Source organism: Bubalus bubalis, chromosome 16 (genome assembly GCF_019923935.1).
Source record: "Bubalus bubalis isolate 160015118507 breed Murrah chromosome 16, NDDB_SH_1, whole genome shotgun sequence".
NCBI classification, from domain to species: domain Eukaryota; kingdom Metazoa; phylum Chordata; class Mammalia; order Artiodactyla; family Bovidae; genus Bubalus; species Bubalus bubalis.
The window spans coordinates 6,577,797-6,595,397 of record NC_059172.1 but is presented as its reverse complement, the minus strand read 5'-3'; the positions used below and the strand labels follow the sequence as shown (position 1 = coordinate 6,595,397).

Genomic DNA, 17,601 nt, shown 5'->3' with positions numbered 1-17,601 from the left:
TGCCTGATTCCTCATTATGTGTCTAGCACTAGAGTGAAGGGAACTATGCCTTATTCAAGTTGGTAATAAAAATGTCCATGACATATTGGACACAAATAGATGCTCCATGCATATCTTCTGCTGCTGCTGAGTCGCTTCAGTTGTGTCCGACTCTGTGCGACCCCATAGACGGCAGCCCACCAGGCTCCCCCGTCCCTGGGATTCTCCAGGCAAGAACACTGGAGTGGGTTGCCATTTCCTCCTCCAATGCATGAAAGTGAAAAGTTAAAGTGAAGTCGTTCAGTCGTGTCCGACTATTAGCAACCCCATGGACTGCAGCCTACCAGGCTCCTCCATCCATGGGATTTTCCAGGCAAGAGTACTGGAGTGGGTTGCCGTTGCCTTCTCCGATGCATATCTTCTAATAAATGGATAAATAAAAAATTAAACATTTAAGTCTTTTCTGTCTTTAAGGGTTTTCCCCTTTTTTTGTAGGTAAACTACTTCTCAGATGTGAAGTCAGCTTCTGTACAGATGAAATGGAACCAAGGAGCAATGTAACTTACTTTGTCCTCCTAGGCCGCATACAGAATCCAAAGGAGCAGAAAGTCCTTTCAGTTATGTTCTTGCTCGTCTATATTTTGACTGTGGTGGGAAACCTGCTCATTGTTGTGACTATAACTGTCAGTAAGACCCTGAACTCACCGATGTACTTTTTTCTTACTAGCTTATCATTTATCGATGTCACTTATTCCTCTTCTATTACCCCCAGGTTGATTTCATACTTGTTCTTTGGGGAAAAAATCATATCCTTTGAATCTTGCATGACCCAGCTGTTTGCAGAGCACCTTTTTTTTTTTCCTGGAAGCAGGGGTCTTCCTTCTGCTGGTGATGGCCTGGTTTGGAAGTTTTCTGCACTCAGTAATTCAACTTGGCACTGTTTATGGGCTCCCATTCTGTGACCCCAACGTCATTGATCACTATATGTGTGACATGTACCCCTTATTGAAACTCTCCTGTACTGACACCTATGTCATTGGCATCTTAGTTGTGGCCAGTGGAGGACCGATCTGCACTATAGCGTTTTTGCTCTTGCTCGTCTCCTATGGAGTCATCCTGCACTCTCTGAAGAACCTGAGTCAGGAAGGGAGGTGGAAAGCCCTCCAGACCTGTGGCTCCCACATCACTGTGGTTGTCTGCTTCTTTGTTCCCTGTATTTTCATAAATGCAAGACCTGCTAAGACTTCACCATTGACAAATTATTGAGTGTGTTATATACAGTCATAACCCCCATGCTGAACCCATTAATCTACAGTCTAAGAAATTCTGAGTTGACTAATGCTATGAAGAAGCTCTGGAGAAGAAACATCATATCTCATATTAAATAAGTACATCATCCACCATGAAGGGAGTCTTTTGACATTAGGGTCCATTTCCTTACAATGCAGAAGTCATTTTAAAATTTGATGCTGATTTCTCTTTTTTGAAAAACTTTACTCTGATTATAATTAAAGATAATTATACAACTGTGCTGTTAAGACAGTTTTCCTCTCTATTAGAGTATAAAGCCTATAAATACCTATTTATCACTGTAGCTAGCAAGATTTAATGCCTATGCAGCAAGATATTAATAATACATAATTAACTTGCAAGGTTACTATTATATAGTTACACTGATTTTTGATCATTTATGCTTTCATCTTTTTTTTCTCTTGTTCAGAAACAGAGTAATTTTTATTTAAATTCTTGTCATTTAAGTGAGCTTGTTTATTTATATAACCTAAAAATTGTAATTTTATATAGATTGTCTTCTTTGCTATATTTCCATCACATTATGCCCAAATTTTAACTGAAATATTTTACTGTTTACAAGAAAATTCAAAGTAAAACAGGGATTAATTAACAGCATATATGAAAACCAAACAATATAGGATTGAAATAAAGTGAAATTTGCTCAGTCATGATGGACTTTTTGCAACACCATGGACTGTATAGTCCATGGAATTCACCAGGCCAGAATACTGGAGTGGATAGCCTTTCCCTTCTCCAGGGGATCTTCCCAACCCAGGAAACAAACCCAGCTCTCCCGCATTGCGGGCAGATTCTTTACCAGCTGAGACACAAGGATAGCCCAAGAATATTGGAGTGGGTAGCCTATCCCTTCTCCAGTGGATCTTCCCACCCCAGAAATTGAACTGAGATCTCCTGCATTGCAGGCAGATTCTTTACCAACTGAGCTATCAGGGAAGCCAAAACAATTAGGATTAAGTCTCAAATAAATTTCAAAATTTTTTATTTTTGTCTCAGCATTTTCTAGTCCTCATAAATGTAAACCCTAATTTTGTTTCTTTTTTTTTTAAACTTTACATAATTGTATTAGTTTTGCCAAATATAAAAATTAATAATTTTGTTTCTTAATTTTCATTTGGAAATAATCTTTGCAAATGCAAGTGTGTTTAACATATGGATGTTTGTTACTTTCTTTGTATATAATCCTTGCTTTTACTATGCAATGTCTTGAAAAAATGTTTTTGTAGGAGTCGATATATATATCTCAAAGATATACATATATAAAGGTATATATATATCTTATATATATATCTATAAAGGTTATAAATCTCATAACCTTTCTTATGCTGCACAATACTCATCATATTGGCCACCTCATTTGAAGAGCTGACTCAGTTGAAAAGACCCTGATGCTGGGAAAGATTGAGGGTAGGAGGATAAGGGGACAACAGAAGATGAGTTGGTTGGATGACATCACTGACTCAATGGACATGGGTTTGGGTGGACTCTGGGAGTTGGTGATGGACAGGGAGTCCTGGCGTGCTGCGGTTCATGGGGTCACAAAGAGTCGGACATGACTGAGTGACTGAACTGAGCTAAGCATTTATATTTTTGTTGCTTTTGAGGAGGCAATTTTTTTTGTTATATTTTCCTTAAAATTTTTTTTTTAATGTGGATCATTTTTAAAGTCTTCATTGAATTTCATACAACATTTTTACAATATTGCATCTGTTGTATGTTTTGGTTTTTTGGCTGCGAGTCATGTGGGATCTTAACTCCCCAACCAGGGATTGAACTTGCATCCCATGCTTTGGAAGGTGAAGTTTCAACTACTGTACCACCTGGGAATTCCTTATACTAAATAAGGTCTATTTACTTACTGCATGTGTATGGATTGGCTGGGAGCTTCCCAGGTGACTCAGTAGAAAGGAATCCACCTGCCCATGCAGGAGAAATAAGAGGAGTGGGTTCGATTTCTGGGTTGGGAAGATCCCCTGGAGAAGGGAATGGCAACTCCCTCCAACATTGTTGCCTGGAATATCCCACGGGCAGATGAACATGGTGGGTTGCAGTCCATGTGGTCATGAAGAGTTGAACATGACTGAACACACACACACACGGACTGGATATGGATTTTTTATTTATCATGTGGCTGAGGTACTCCTGAATTCTTTTAATAATTTAACAGTTTTTTTTTTTAATTGGAGGATAATTTCTTTACAATGTAGTGTTGGTTTCTGCCATACATCAGCATGAATCAGCCATAGGTATATGTACGTCCCCTCCCTCATGAACCTCCTTCCTACTGCCCGCCCCATTCCACCCCTCTAGGCTGTCACAGAGCACCAGGTTGAGCTCCCTGTATTACACAACAATTTTCCATTAGCAATCTATTTTATATATGGTAATGTATATGCTTCAATGTTATTCTCTCAATTCCTCCCACCCTCTTCGTCCTCCACTGTATCCACCTCTATTGCAGTCTTGCAGATAGGTTCGACAGTACTATTTTTCTAGGTTCCATATATATGCATTATTATTATAGAATATTTTTCTCTTTCTGACTTACTTCATGTTGTATAACGGGCTCTAGGTTAATCCACCTGAAGTGAGATAATTTTATCTATGAATTTTTATTTAGTTTTGCTTTCTGTAACAGTGCTTCTAATGGCAGCTTCTTCCTACCCTTTCAATCACAGCTTAAACATCACCTTTTCAGTTCATTTCAGTTCAGTCACTCAGTCATGTATGACTCTTTGTGATCCCATGGACTGCAGCACGCCAGGCTTCCCTGACCATCACCACCACCCAGAGCGTACTCAAACTCATGTCCATTGAGTCAGTAATGCCATCCAACCATCTCATCCTCTGTCGTCCCCTTCTCCTCCCACCTTCAATCTTTCCCAGCATCAGGGTCTTTTGAAGGTAGTCAATTCTTCCCATAAGGTGGCCAAAGTATTGGAGCTTCAGCTTCAGCATCAGTCCTTCCAGTGTATATTCAGGACCAATTTCCTTTAGGATGGACTGGTTGGATCTCCTTGCAGTCCCATGGGCTCAAGAGTCTTCTCCAACACCACAGTTCAAAAGCATCAATTCTTTGGTGCCCAGCTTTCTTTATAGTCCAACTCTTACATCCATACATGACTACTGGAAAAACCATAGCTTTTACTAGATGGGCTGGTTTGCTGGCAAAGTTATGTTTCTGATTTTTAATGTGCTGTGTAGGTTGGCCATGGCTTTTATTTTAAGGAGCAAGCATCTTTTAATTTCATGGCTGCAGTCACCATCTGCAGTGATTCTGGAGCCCCCAAAATACAGCCTTGTCTAACTAAATGAAACCATGAGCCATGCTGTGTAGGGCTACCCAAGATGGACAGGTCATGGTGGAGAGTTCTGACAAAATGTGGTCTACTTGAGAAGGGAATGGCAAACCACTTCAGTATTCTTGCCTTGAGAACCCCATGAACAGTATGGAGTTTTAGGTCCATGAATCAAGGTAAATTGGGTGTGGCCATGCAGGAGATGACAAGAGTGAACATTGACATCTTACGAATCATTGAACTAAAATGGATGAGAATGGGCACATTTACTTAAGATGACCATTATACCTGCTACGTTGGGCGAAAATTCCTTAGAAAAAATGGAGTAGCCCTCATAGCCATCAAAAGGGTCTGAAATGCAGTATTTTGGTGCAATCTCAAAAAAGACACAATGATCTCAGTTCATTTCCAAGGCAAACCATTCAACATCACAGTAATCAAAACCTATGCGCCAACCACTAATGCTGAAGACGTTGAGGTCAAATGGATCTATGAAGACCTACAAGAACATCTGGAATTAACACCAAATTTTTTTTTTTCCTTTTTATTATAGGGGATTGGAATGCAAAAGTAGGAAGTCATGAGATACCTGGAGAAACAGGAAAGTTTGGTCTTGGAGTACAAAATGAAGCAGGGCAAAGGGCAACAGAGTTTTGCCAAGAGAACCAACTGGTAATAGCAAACACCCTCTTCAACAGCACAAGAGAAGACTCTACATATGGACATCATCAGATAGTCAACACCAAAATCAGATTGATTATATTCTTTGCAGCCAAAGATGGAAATGTTCTATACAGTCAGCAAAAAGAGCAGGAGCTGACTGTGGCTCAGATTATAAGCTCCTTCTAGCAAAGTTCATACTTACATTGAAGAAAGTAGGAAAAACCACTAGACCATTCAGGTTGGACCTAATCAAATCATTTATGATTATACAGTGGAAGTGGCAAATACATTCAAGGGATTAAATCTGATAGAGTGTCTGAAGAACTATCAACAGAGCTTTGTAACACTACCCAGGAGGTGGTGACTGAAACCACCCCCAAGAAAAAGAAATGCAACAATGCAAATTGGTTATCTGAGGAGGCCTTACAAATAGCGGAGAGAAGAAGAAACATGTAAGTAAAAGGAGAAAGGGAAAGATATACCCAACTGAATACAGAGTTTGAAAGAATAGCAAGGAGAGATAAAAAAGCTTTCTTAAGTGGACAATGCAAATAAATAGATGAAAACAATAGAGTAGGAAAGACTAGATATTTATTCTAAAAAATTGAAGATACCAAAGGAACTTTGCATGCAAGGACAGGCACAATAAACGACAGAAATGGTATTGACCTAAAAGAAGCAGCAGATATTAAGAAGAGATGGCAAAAATATGCAGAAAAACTGTACAAAAAAGGGTTTTCATGACCCAGATATCCATGATGGTCTGGTCACTCACCTGAAGCAGATATCCTGGAGTATGAATTCAAGTGGTCCTTAGGAAGCATTACTATGGACAGAGCTGAGGGGGAGGGAGTGAAAAAATTCCAGCTGAGCTACTTCAAATCCTAAAAGATGATGGTGTTTAAGTTGCTGTATTTAATAAGCCAACAAATTTGGAAAACTTAGCAATGGCCACAGGACTGGAAAAGGTCAGTTTTTGTTCCATTTCCAAAGAAGGGCAATCCCAAAGAATGTTCAAACTATTGTAAAACTGTGCTCATTTCACATGTTAGCAAGGTAGTGCTCAAAATCCTTCACTAGGCTTCAACAGTATGGGAACAAAGAAATTTCAGAAATACAGTGTGGATTTAGAAAAGCCTGAGGAACTAGTGATCAAATTGCCAACATCCATTGGATCATAGAAAAGGTAAGAAATTCATAAAAACATCGGCTTCATTGACTATGCTTGAGCCTTTCACTGCATAGATCACAACAAGCTGTGGAAAATTCTTAAAGAGATGGGAATACCAGACCACCTTACACAGCTTCTGAGAAACCTGTATGCAGGTCTAGAAGCAGCAGTTAGAATTCAACATGGAACAATAGACTGGTTCCAGATGGGAAAGGAGTATGCCAAGGCTGTATATTGTCATCCTGCAATTTAACTTCTTTGCAGAGTGTTGTTGTGGTTTTCAGTCACCCAGTCATGTCCGACTTTTTGTGACTCCATGGAATGCAGCATGACAAGCCTCCCCATCCCTCACATTCTCTTGGAGTTTCCCCAAGTTCATATTCATTGCATCTGTGATGCCATGCAGCCATCTCATCCTCTGACATCCTCTTCTACTTCTGCCCTCTCTCTTTCCAGCATCAGGGACTTTTCCAGTGAGTCATCTGTTTGTGTCAGATGATGAAACTCCTGGAGCTTCAGCTTCAGCATTAGTCCTTCTAGTGAATATTCAGGGTTGATCTTCCTTAAGATAGACTGGTTTGATCTTCTTGCTGTTCAGGGGACTTTCAAGGGTCTTATCCAGCACCACAGTTTGAAGGCATCAATTCTTTGGTGTTCTGCCTTCTGTATGATCCAGTGGTCCAGCTCTCACAATGGTACGTGACCAGTGGAAAGACCATAGCCTTGACTATCTGGGCCTTTGTCAGCAGAGTAATGTCTCTGCTCTTCAACACACTAGCTAGGTTTGTCATCGCTTTCCTGCCAAAAAGCAGTCATTGTTTGATTTCATGGCAGCAGTCACCAACCACAATGATTTTGGAGTCCAAGAAGAGGAAATCTGTCACTGCTTCCACCTTCTACCCATCTGTTTGCCATGCCGTAATGGAGCCAGATGACATGATCTTAGTTTTTTAATATTTAGTCTGAAGCTGACTCTTTCACTCTCCTGCTTCACTATGCAGAGTTCAGTTCAGTCGCTCAGGCGTGTCCGACTCTTTGCAACCCCATGGAATGCAGCATGCCAGGCTTCCCTGTCCATCACCAACTCTGGGAGCTTACTCAAACTCATGTCCATTGAGTTGGTGATGGCTTCAAACATCTTATCCTGTTTCATCTCCATCTCCTCCCATCTTCAATCTTTCCCAGCAACAGTGTCTTTTCCAATGAGTCAGTTTGTCACATCAGGTGGCCAGAGTATTGGAGTTTCAGCTTTAGCATCAGTCCTTCCAATGAATATTTAGGACTGATTTCCTTTAAGATTGACTGGTTGGATCTCCTTGCAGTCCAAGGGACTCTCAAGAGTCTTCTCCAACACCACAGTTCAAAAACATCAATTCTTTGGCTTGCAGCTCTCTTTATAGTCCAATTCTCACATTGATACATGACTACTGGAAAAACCATATCTTTGACTAGATGGACTTCTGTCTGCAAAATAATGTCTCTGCTTTTTAATATGCTGTCTAGATTGGTTATAGCTTCTTCCAAGGAGTAAGTGTCTTTTAATTTCATGGCTGCAGTCACCATCTGCAGTGATTTGGGAGACCAAGAAAATAAAGTCTCTCAATAATTCCATTGTTTTCCCATCTATTTGCCATGAATTGATGGGGCTGGATCCCAAGATCTTAGTTTTATGAATGTTGAGTTTTAAGCCAGCTTTTTCACTCTCCTCTTTCACTTTCGTCAACAGGCTCTTCAGTTTCTCTTCTCTTTCTTCCATAAAGATGGAGTCATCTGTATGTCTGAGGTTATATATTTCTCCTGGCAATCTTGATTCTACCTTGTGCTTCATCCAGCCAGGCATTTTGCATGATGTACTCTGCATAGAAGTTAAACAAGCAGGGTTACAGTATACAGCCTTGATGTACTCCTCTCCCAAATTTGAAACAGTCTGTTGTTCCATGTCCGGTTCTAACTGTTGCTTCTTGACCTGCATACAGATTTCTCAGGAGGCAAGAAAGGTGGCCTGCTATTCCCGTCTCTTGAAGAATTTTCCACAGTTTTTTGTGATCCAGACAGTCAAAGTCTTTGGCATAGTCAATAAAGCAGAAGTATATGTTTTTCTGGAACTCTCTTGGTTTTTTGATGATCCAACAGATGTAGTCAATTTGATCTCTGGTTCCTCTGCCTTTTCTAAATCCAGCTTGAACATCTGGAAGTTCACAGTTCACGTATTGTTGAAGCCTGGCTTGGAGAATTTTGAGCATTACTTTGTTAGTGTGTGAGATGAGTCCAAGTGTGTGGTAGTTTGGACATTCTTTGGTATTGCCTTTCTTTGGGATTGGAATGAAAACAGCTTTTCCAGTCCTGTGGCCACTGCTGAATATTCCAAATTTGCTGGCATATTGAGTGCAGCACTTTAACAGCTCTTTAACAGTCATCTTTTGGGTCTTGAAATAGCTCAACTGGCATTCCATCACCTCCACTAGGTTTTTAGTGATGCTCTTTAAGGCCCACTTGACTTTGGACTCCAGGACGTTTGGCTATAGCTGAGTGATCACACCATTGTAATTATCTGGGTCATAAAAATCTTTTTGTATAGTTCTGTGTATTCTTGACATATTTCTTAATTCCAAAGGAAATAGCTAGTTCCAAAGAATAGCAAGGAGAGATGAGAAAGCCTTCCTAAGTGATCAATGCAAAGAAATAAAGGAAAATAGTAGTATGAAAATGACTAGAGATCTCTTCAAAAAAAAAAATTAGATATACCAAGGGAATATTTCTTGAAAAGATGGGCGCAATAAAGGACAGAAATGTTATGGACCTAACAGAAGCAGAAGATATTAAGAAAATGTGGCAAGAATGCACATAAGATCTATACAAAAAAGATCTTAACAAACAAGATAACCACGATGGTGAATTTAAAATTAGCTACTATATATTTTATTTTAAGGCATTTAACTGTGTTTTCTGATGTAACTTTCATATATCTAACCAAAATTTAAGGTGATTAAATTACATCTGAAATAAAAGGACAGAAAATCGTGCTATGGCAGGTGGGGAAGTACATAACATATCTGTTCACTGGAGTAAAATGACTGGGTTTTTATATTAATCTTGATTGTCTTTAGTCTCATGATGATTCTTTTTTTCTCATGAACTTCTCATTCTCATGAAGTTTTTTTCCCCATGTTGGACATTTCTGACATGAATTATGTGACTTGTCCTATTAAAATCTTGACATATAGATGATCTTTAAAAACTTTGGGGAAAGTCCCAGTGAATTAATTAAATAAAAATCAGTCTTGGACATATTCCAGTTCCAAGACTCAATGATAATTGCAGCTGGAAGGGATGAAATATCCCATGATCTTCACCCCTAAGGGTAAGAAGATGCTATCCACTTAGTAACTGGCATCAATTTTTCCTGAGGTCTTTTCTTAGACTTAAAGTACAACTTAAAAAGAAAAAAAATCACAGGAATATCTTTCAAAATCTTAGGTCAACTAATCTGGCCATGCTAGCATGACAGAATGAGAAGGGCTAAACAGCCAAATGCTACTTTTCTTTTTCAAGTTGGTAGAAAGAAGTACTTGTGAAAAAATTTCCTGGGAAATGGCTACTTGATATCTCCTATGTATATATAGGATTTCCTTGTCATTTTGATAAATTTCTAATCTGATAAACTTTTGTTTTTCTGTACGCACCCTGGAATTCCTTTCAAATAATCTACACTGCACATAAAAATGACTTGAATAATCATGAGACTCCATGAAGAAATTGGACAGACAGACAAATGAAATCAGATTTATCCTCAAATAATAAGGCAGCCTTTTGCCCTCTGTTATCAAACTGGATGAAAAATAATTCTTAGTGTATACGAGTAACTTAAAGGCATCGTTCAGATTCTGAAGAAGCCTCTAAAGGTAAGACTAATGGTAAATCATGGGAACCAGACTCACAAGTGTGGAATGTTCTTTATTGTAAAAAAAATTATATTGCTTTGGAATCAATCAAACTTAGATTCAGTTCTAGATGTAACCCTTAAAAATATGTGATTGTGGAAAATGAATGAGATATTCTGAGCATTAGTTTCTTCCATTATAAAATGGGAATTCCAGTTCTTGTTACTCTAAACATAAAAAGTGATACATTAAACTATGAATCTGTGATTGGAATATACGGTTAAGACTTTTCAGGAGCAGGATGATGTCATCAGAATAAAATTTAAAAGGACAATTTGGGCTGCTTCAGGAGAATCATCTTTTGGAGGCCAGAATAAACATGGAGAGATTTGGCTACTGTAGTAGACCAGGAAGAAATAAAGAAGTAGGGTATGATCAAACTTGTGATATATTTTGAAAATAGAATAAACAGGAATTATTAAATTTTTATGAGAGTATCAATGAGTGAAGAGTATTGAAATTTTTGTCTGAACAATAACATGGAAAATAATAAGACAAATAGGGAGCACCTGTTTAAATTTTGTATAGGGAATTCTTATATTTATAGTAGAACTTTTAAAAGTTAGCTTTATAAATACTACATTGCCATTAAACTATGCTAAAATTAGAGATGTTGCATATCAGTTCAGCCGCTCAGTCATATCCCACACTGCGATCCCATGGACTGCAACATGCCAGGCCTCCCTGTCCATCACCAAATCCCAGAGTTTATTCAAACTGATGTCCATTCAGTTGGTGATACCAACAAACCATCTCATCCTCTGTCATCCCCTTCTCCTCCACCTTCAATCTTTCCCAGCATCAGGGTCTTTTCCAGTGAGTCAGTTCTTCACATCAGGTGGCCAAAGTATTGGAGTTTCAGCTTCAGCATCAGTCCTCCAGTGTATATTCAGGACCAATTTCCTTTAGGATGGACTGGTTGGATCTCCTTGCAGTCCCATGGACTCAAGAGTCTTCTCCAACACCACAGTTCAAAAGCATCAGTTCTTCAGTGCTCACCTTTCTTTATAGTCCAACTCTCACATCCATACATGACTACTGGAAAAACCACACCTTTGACTAGACAGATCGGTTTGTTGGCAAATTTATGTCTCTACTTTTTAATATGCTGTCTAGGTTGGTCACAATTTTTCTTCCAAGGAGCAAATGTCTTTTAATTTCATGGCTGCAGTCACCATCTACAGTGATTTGGGAGCCCCCAAATAAAGTTTCTCACTGTTTCCCCCTCTACTTGCCATGAACTTATGGGACTGGATGCCATGATCTTAGTTTTCTGAATGTTGAGTTTTAAGCCAACTTTTTCACTCTACTCTTTCATTTTCATCAGGAGGCTCTATAATTCTTCTCTTTCTGCTTTAAGGGTGGTATCATCTGCATATCTGAGGTTATTGATATTTCTCCCAGCAATCTTGATTCCAGCTTGTGCTTCATTCAATCTGGTGTTTCTCATGATGTACTGTGCATATAAGTTAAATAATCAGGGTGAATTCAGCCTTATTGTGTACACATGTTTGAAAATTAGGGGAGAAACAGGGGCTGACCCAAAATTAGACTGTTGCAGCATTTACTGGTCAGAAAAAGGGAAATATCCACCTAAAGAACTAAGTGTCAGTGAGGTTTGAGACAATTCAGGACAAGGATCTTCTGTTCACAGTTTGATCTACCTACACTGTAAATTACCTAAAGTGGGTCTATTTTATTATACTTTCTGACTCTATAAATGATGCACTTTTTCATGGAATTCTCTCCCATCCATTTTATGCTTTCAATTTTTTTTTAAACTCAACCAAAGCATTGCTTCCTCCAGGAAGCCTTCTTTGATTACAGTTTGATATACTCCTAAAGTGAAGGAAAGTGAAAGTGAAGTTTCAGTCGTGTCCGACTCTTTGCGACCCCATGGACTGTAGTCTACAAGGCTCCTCCATCCATGGGGTTTTCCAGGGAAGAGTACTGGAGTGGGTTGCTATTTCTTTCTCCAGGGGATCTTCCTGACCCAGAGATCAAACCCGGGTCTCCCTCACTGTAGACAGATGCTTTTACCATCTGAGGCACCTATGATCCTAAGCACTGGGTGATATTCATTAAAAAAAAAAAAAAAAGTTGCTCAGTCATGTCTGAGTCTTTGTGACTGCTTGGACTATACTTTGCCAGGCTCCTCTCTCCATGGAATTTTCCAGGCAAGATAATGGAGTGCATTACCATTTCCTTCTCCAGTGGATGTTAACAATCCTGGGATCAAACCTAGGTTTCCCGCACTGTGAGCAGATTCTTTACCATCTGGGCACCAGAGAAGCCAAATATTGATGGCATATATAACTTGGGTCTGGAATTGCCTGATCCCTTGTTATGTACCATATCACTGAGGGAAAGAAACCATGCCTTACTCAACTTGTAATCAAAATGTCCATGACATATTAGACACAAATAGATGTTCTATATACATTCTTCAAGAGAATGTGTAAATAAACAATTGTACATTTAAGTGTTTTCCCCTTTAAGTGCTTTTTTTCCCCCCAGTATAAGTGTGATTATGTTTTTGTTTTTTTTTTCCATTGTCTTTTAGACCAACTGCTTCTAATACCTGAACTCAGCTTCTGTCCAGACTGGATGGAACCAAAGGAACAATGTAACTTACTTTGTCCTCCTGGGCCTCACACAGAATCCAAAGGAACAGAAAGTACTTTCTGTTATGTTCTTGTTCTTCTATATTTTGAGTCTGATGGGCAACCTGGTCATTATTGTGACTATAACTGTCAGTAAGACCCTGAGCTCACCGATGTACTTTTTTGTTGCTAGCTTATCATTTATTGATGTCACTTATTCTTGTATTACCCCTAGAATGATTTCAGACTTGTTCTTAGGGGAAAAGATCATCTCATTTGAATCTTGCATGACTCAGCTCTTTACAGAGCACTTTTTTGGTGGATCAGAGATCATCCTTCTGTTGGTGAATGGCCTATGACCGCTACGTGGCCGTCTGTAAGCCGTTGCATTATTTGGTGATCATGAGGCAGAGGGTGTGTGTTGTGTTGCTAGTGGTGTCCTGGGTTGGGGGTTTTCTGCACTCAGCAATTCAGCTTAGCACTGTTTATGGGCTCCCATTCTGTGGCCTGAATGTCATTGATCACTTTATGTGTGACATGTTCCCTTTACTGAGACTCATCTGTACTGACACCTATCTCATTGGCATCTTAGTGCTGGCCAATGGAGGGCTGATCTGCACTCTTGGCTTTCTGCTCTTACTTGTCTCCTATGGAGTCATCCTGCACTCTCTGAAGAACCTGAGTCAGGAAGGGAGGCGGAAAGCCCTCCAGACCTGTGGTTCCCACATCACTGTGGTTATCTGCTCCTTTGTTCCCTCTATATTTGTAAATGCAAGACCTGCTAAGACCTTCCCCATTGACAAATCATTGAGCATGTTTTATACAGTCATAAGTCCCATGCTGAACCCATTAATCTACAGTCTAAGAAACTCTGAGTTAACTAATGCTATGAATAAGGTCTGGAGAAGGAACATCATAGCTCATTTTAACTAAGTGCATTAATTACTATGAAAGGAATCATTTGACATCAGGGGACATTTCCTTGAATGCAGAAGTCATTTTGTGCTTAGTCACTCAGTCATGTCCAGCTGTTTGCAACTGCATGGACTGTACCCTGCCAGGCTCCTCTGTCCATGGGGATTCTCCAGACAAGGATATTGGAGTGAATTGCCTTGCTCTCCTCCATGTGATCTTCTGAACCCAGCGATCGAACCCAGGTCTCCCCCACTGCAGGCAGATTCTTTACAATATTAGCCACCTGGGAAGCCATTTTACAATTTGATTCTGATTTCTCTTTCTTCAACAAGTTTATGATAATCATAATTAAAGATTGCAATTATACATCTGTGCTATTAATAACAGTTTTCCTCCTTACTAGAATGTAAAGTCTAAAATTACTTGTTTATAACTGTACCCAGAATTGTATAAAGCCTATATAGCAAAAAAAAAATGTATAATGAATTCATGAGAAAATTATTGCACTGATTTTTAACTAATTTATGTATGCTCAGTCGCTTCAGTCGTGTCTGAATCTATGTGACCCTAGGGACTGTAGCTCATCAGGCTCCTCTGTTCATGGAATTCTCCAGGCAAAAATGCTGGAGTGGGTTGCCATGCCCTCCTCCATGAGATCTTCCTGACCCAGGGATTGAACAGGCATCTCTTATGTCTCCTGCATTGGCTGCTGAGTTCTTTACCACTAGAGCCACCTGGGAAGCCCAACCAGTTTATGGACTTATATTTTTCACTAACCCTAACTCTTTTTCATGAAAAAGAAAAAGAGCGAAAAAGATATTGCAGTTCATGGAGTAGCAATGAGTTGGACTTAGTGATTGAACAACAATAACAACTCTTTTTCAGGACAGGATGATTTTTATTTAGATTCTTATTTAAATGAACTTCTTTATTGATAAAATTTAAAATATTTATTTATATATACATTGTCTTTTTTTTTTCTATACTTCCATGGCATTATGCACAAAATCTTTAACTTAATACTTTCCTATTTACAATAAGATTTGAAGTAAAACAGATATCAATAAACAGCATAAATGGAAACCAAACAATATGGTATGCAGTGTCACATGAATTTCCTACTTTTTTCTCAGCATTTTCCAGCCCTAATTGTTGGCCCTAAATTTGTTTCTTTTCATCTGGTAATAATCTTTACAAATGCAAGTGTAATTAACATACATATATTTGCTTCTTTCTATGTATTAGACGACAGATGATGAGATGGCTGGATGGCATCACTGACTCGATGGACGTGAGTCTCAGTGAACTCCAGGAGTTGGTGATGGACAGGCAGGCCTGGCGTGCTGTGATTCATGGGGTCGCAAAGAGTCAGACTCGACTGAGCGACTGATCTGATCTGATATATGTAACACTTGCTTTTACTATACAACATCTTGAAGATGTTTCCATACAAGTCCGTATATTTTGTATATGCATGATCAGTTGCTTGTAGTTTCTGACTCTTTGAGATCCCATGGAGTATAGCCTGCCAGTCTCCTCCATCCATGGAATTTCCCAGGCAAGAATACTGGAGTGGGTTGCCATTTCATACTCCAGGGGATCTTCTTGACCCAGGATTGAGCTCGTGTCTTCTTCATCTCCTGCACTGGCTGGAAGATTCTTTACCACTGGGCCACCTGGGAAGCCTAGTCATATATATATATATACACACACACATATATATATATATATATAATTTTTCATGGTGCACAGTTCTCCTTATAAATTTATAGTAAATTAATATGTAAATGTCTATTAATGTGGTTGCTAAACTTTTCTATGGTAAATAATATTCTAATTAATATATGTTTTATGTATATGCAAATATAATTTTATAGGGATAGCATTGTTCCTATGATATTTGAATGAATGGTCAGGTAATATATGCATTTAAATGTTGATATTGATAGTTATTGCCAAATTACCATACTTGAGGTTAAGTAGTTACAGTCCTGCCCACTCTATGAGAATTCTTTTGTCTACATCTCAATCATCAGTACCTGATAAATATTTATGACATCTGATTAAAGTTACTCTTATTCTTTAACCACAACCCTTTTGATATAATTGAATTCGATCATCTTTCCACACATTTAATTTGATTTGTATTAATTTTCTGTGAGTTTATATGTATATATTTATATAAACACATCTATATGTATATATTCATTCAAATTTTACCTATTTAATTCAATGGTTACTCTTTTCCATACTGATTTTTATGAGATATTTATATGCTAAGAAATGATTACTTTTATCACTGCACGAGTAGTTTTTATTTTCTGGTTGTGTGAAAGTGTCTCAGCTGTGTCCTACTTGTTGTGACCCCAAGGACTGCAACCTGCCATGCTCCTCTGTCCATGGAATTCTCCAGGCCAGAATATTGAGGTGGGTAGCCGTGCCCTTCTCCAGGGGATCTTCCCATCCCAGCGACTGAACCAAGGTCTCCTGCATTGCAGGTGGATTCTTTACCATCTGAGCCACCAGCTGCTAAACAAATAGAATAAGAAGACTGAGGACTATGGTTCCACTCACTGTAGTGAAAAGCAAAAACCTAAACAACCAAAAATATTTGACAAGTAAATGAATACAATCTATTCATAAGATGGGTTATCATGCAGCTGTTAAAATTTGTGTTTTCAAAGAAAATTTGAAGATGTGAGAAAAAGTGCATGATGTGTTAGTTAAAAAGGGATGATTAAAAATACACACACAATATGTCATTAAATTAGGTTTAAAAATTAGATTTCTTGTTGTTGTTTAATTGCTAAGTTGTGTCTGACTCTTTTGCTACCCTATGGACTGTAGCCCACCAGGCTTCTCTGTCCATGGGATTTCCCAGGCAAGAATACTGGAGTGGGTTGACATTTCCTTCTCCATTTCCTGGTTCCATGTTTTTAACTTTTTTTTTCTTTTTTTAAATTTTATTTTATTTTTAAACTTTACAATATTGTATTGGTTTTGCCAAATATCGAAATGAATCTGCCACAGGTATACATATGTTCCCCATCCTGAACACTCCTCCCTCCTCCCTCCCCATACCATCCCTCTGGATCGTCCCAGTGCACCAGCCCCAAGCATCCAGTATCCTGCATTAAACTATGTAGAATGATTTTTGCATGTACTTTTTTTTTTTACATTTTATATTCAATTTTTTTTCATTTGTGTATCTTGCTTAGAAAGATACACTTTCCCATTCCACTTGTGCCAGTCTTCAGTTCTTTTCCAGTGTTTATTTTTTAAAGCATTTTTATATCTTATATTAAAACTTTTGATTAATCTTGAATTTATTTTGCTATAGGAGTTAAATAGGTATTGAAATTTTAGTGGTTTCTCTGTATTTTATGGTTTTTAAAAATAGTTGCATAACTGTCTTTTTGCCATTAACTTGAAATCCTGATTTTTGTTTCCTGAAATCCCAGTTTATTTTGATCCAATTCAAGACACTCTTCTGTTTCACTCATCTCTTTTTTCATGTGCAGGCTGACACATAATTGCCATAATATGTAACACATTTTGATCTGTGAGGAGACTAGCAGTGTCTCATTCCTATTGTCTCTCACAAATATACCTAGGCTTGAGGGTTGCCATGCCCTCCTCCAGGGATCTTCTCAACCCAGTGATGGAACCCAGGTCTCTGGTGTCTTCTGCATTACAGGTGGATTCTTTACCAGTGAACC

At 38.6% G+C, this 17,601-nt stretch overlaps 2 pseudogenes; both read left to right on the top strand.

Annotated features, from left to right (window-relative positions):
- The first annotated feature begins 518 nt into the window (after window positions 1-518).
- LOC102392317 lies at window positions 519-1,367 on the top strand (annotated as a pseudogene).
- Window positions 1,368-13,125: 11,758 nt separating this feature from the next.
- Window positions 13,126-13,900, top strand: LOC102392631 (annotated as a pseudogene).
- The last annotated feature ends 3,701 nt before the right edge of the window (window positions 13,901-17,601 follow it).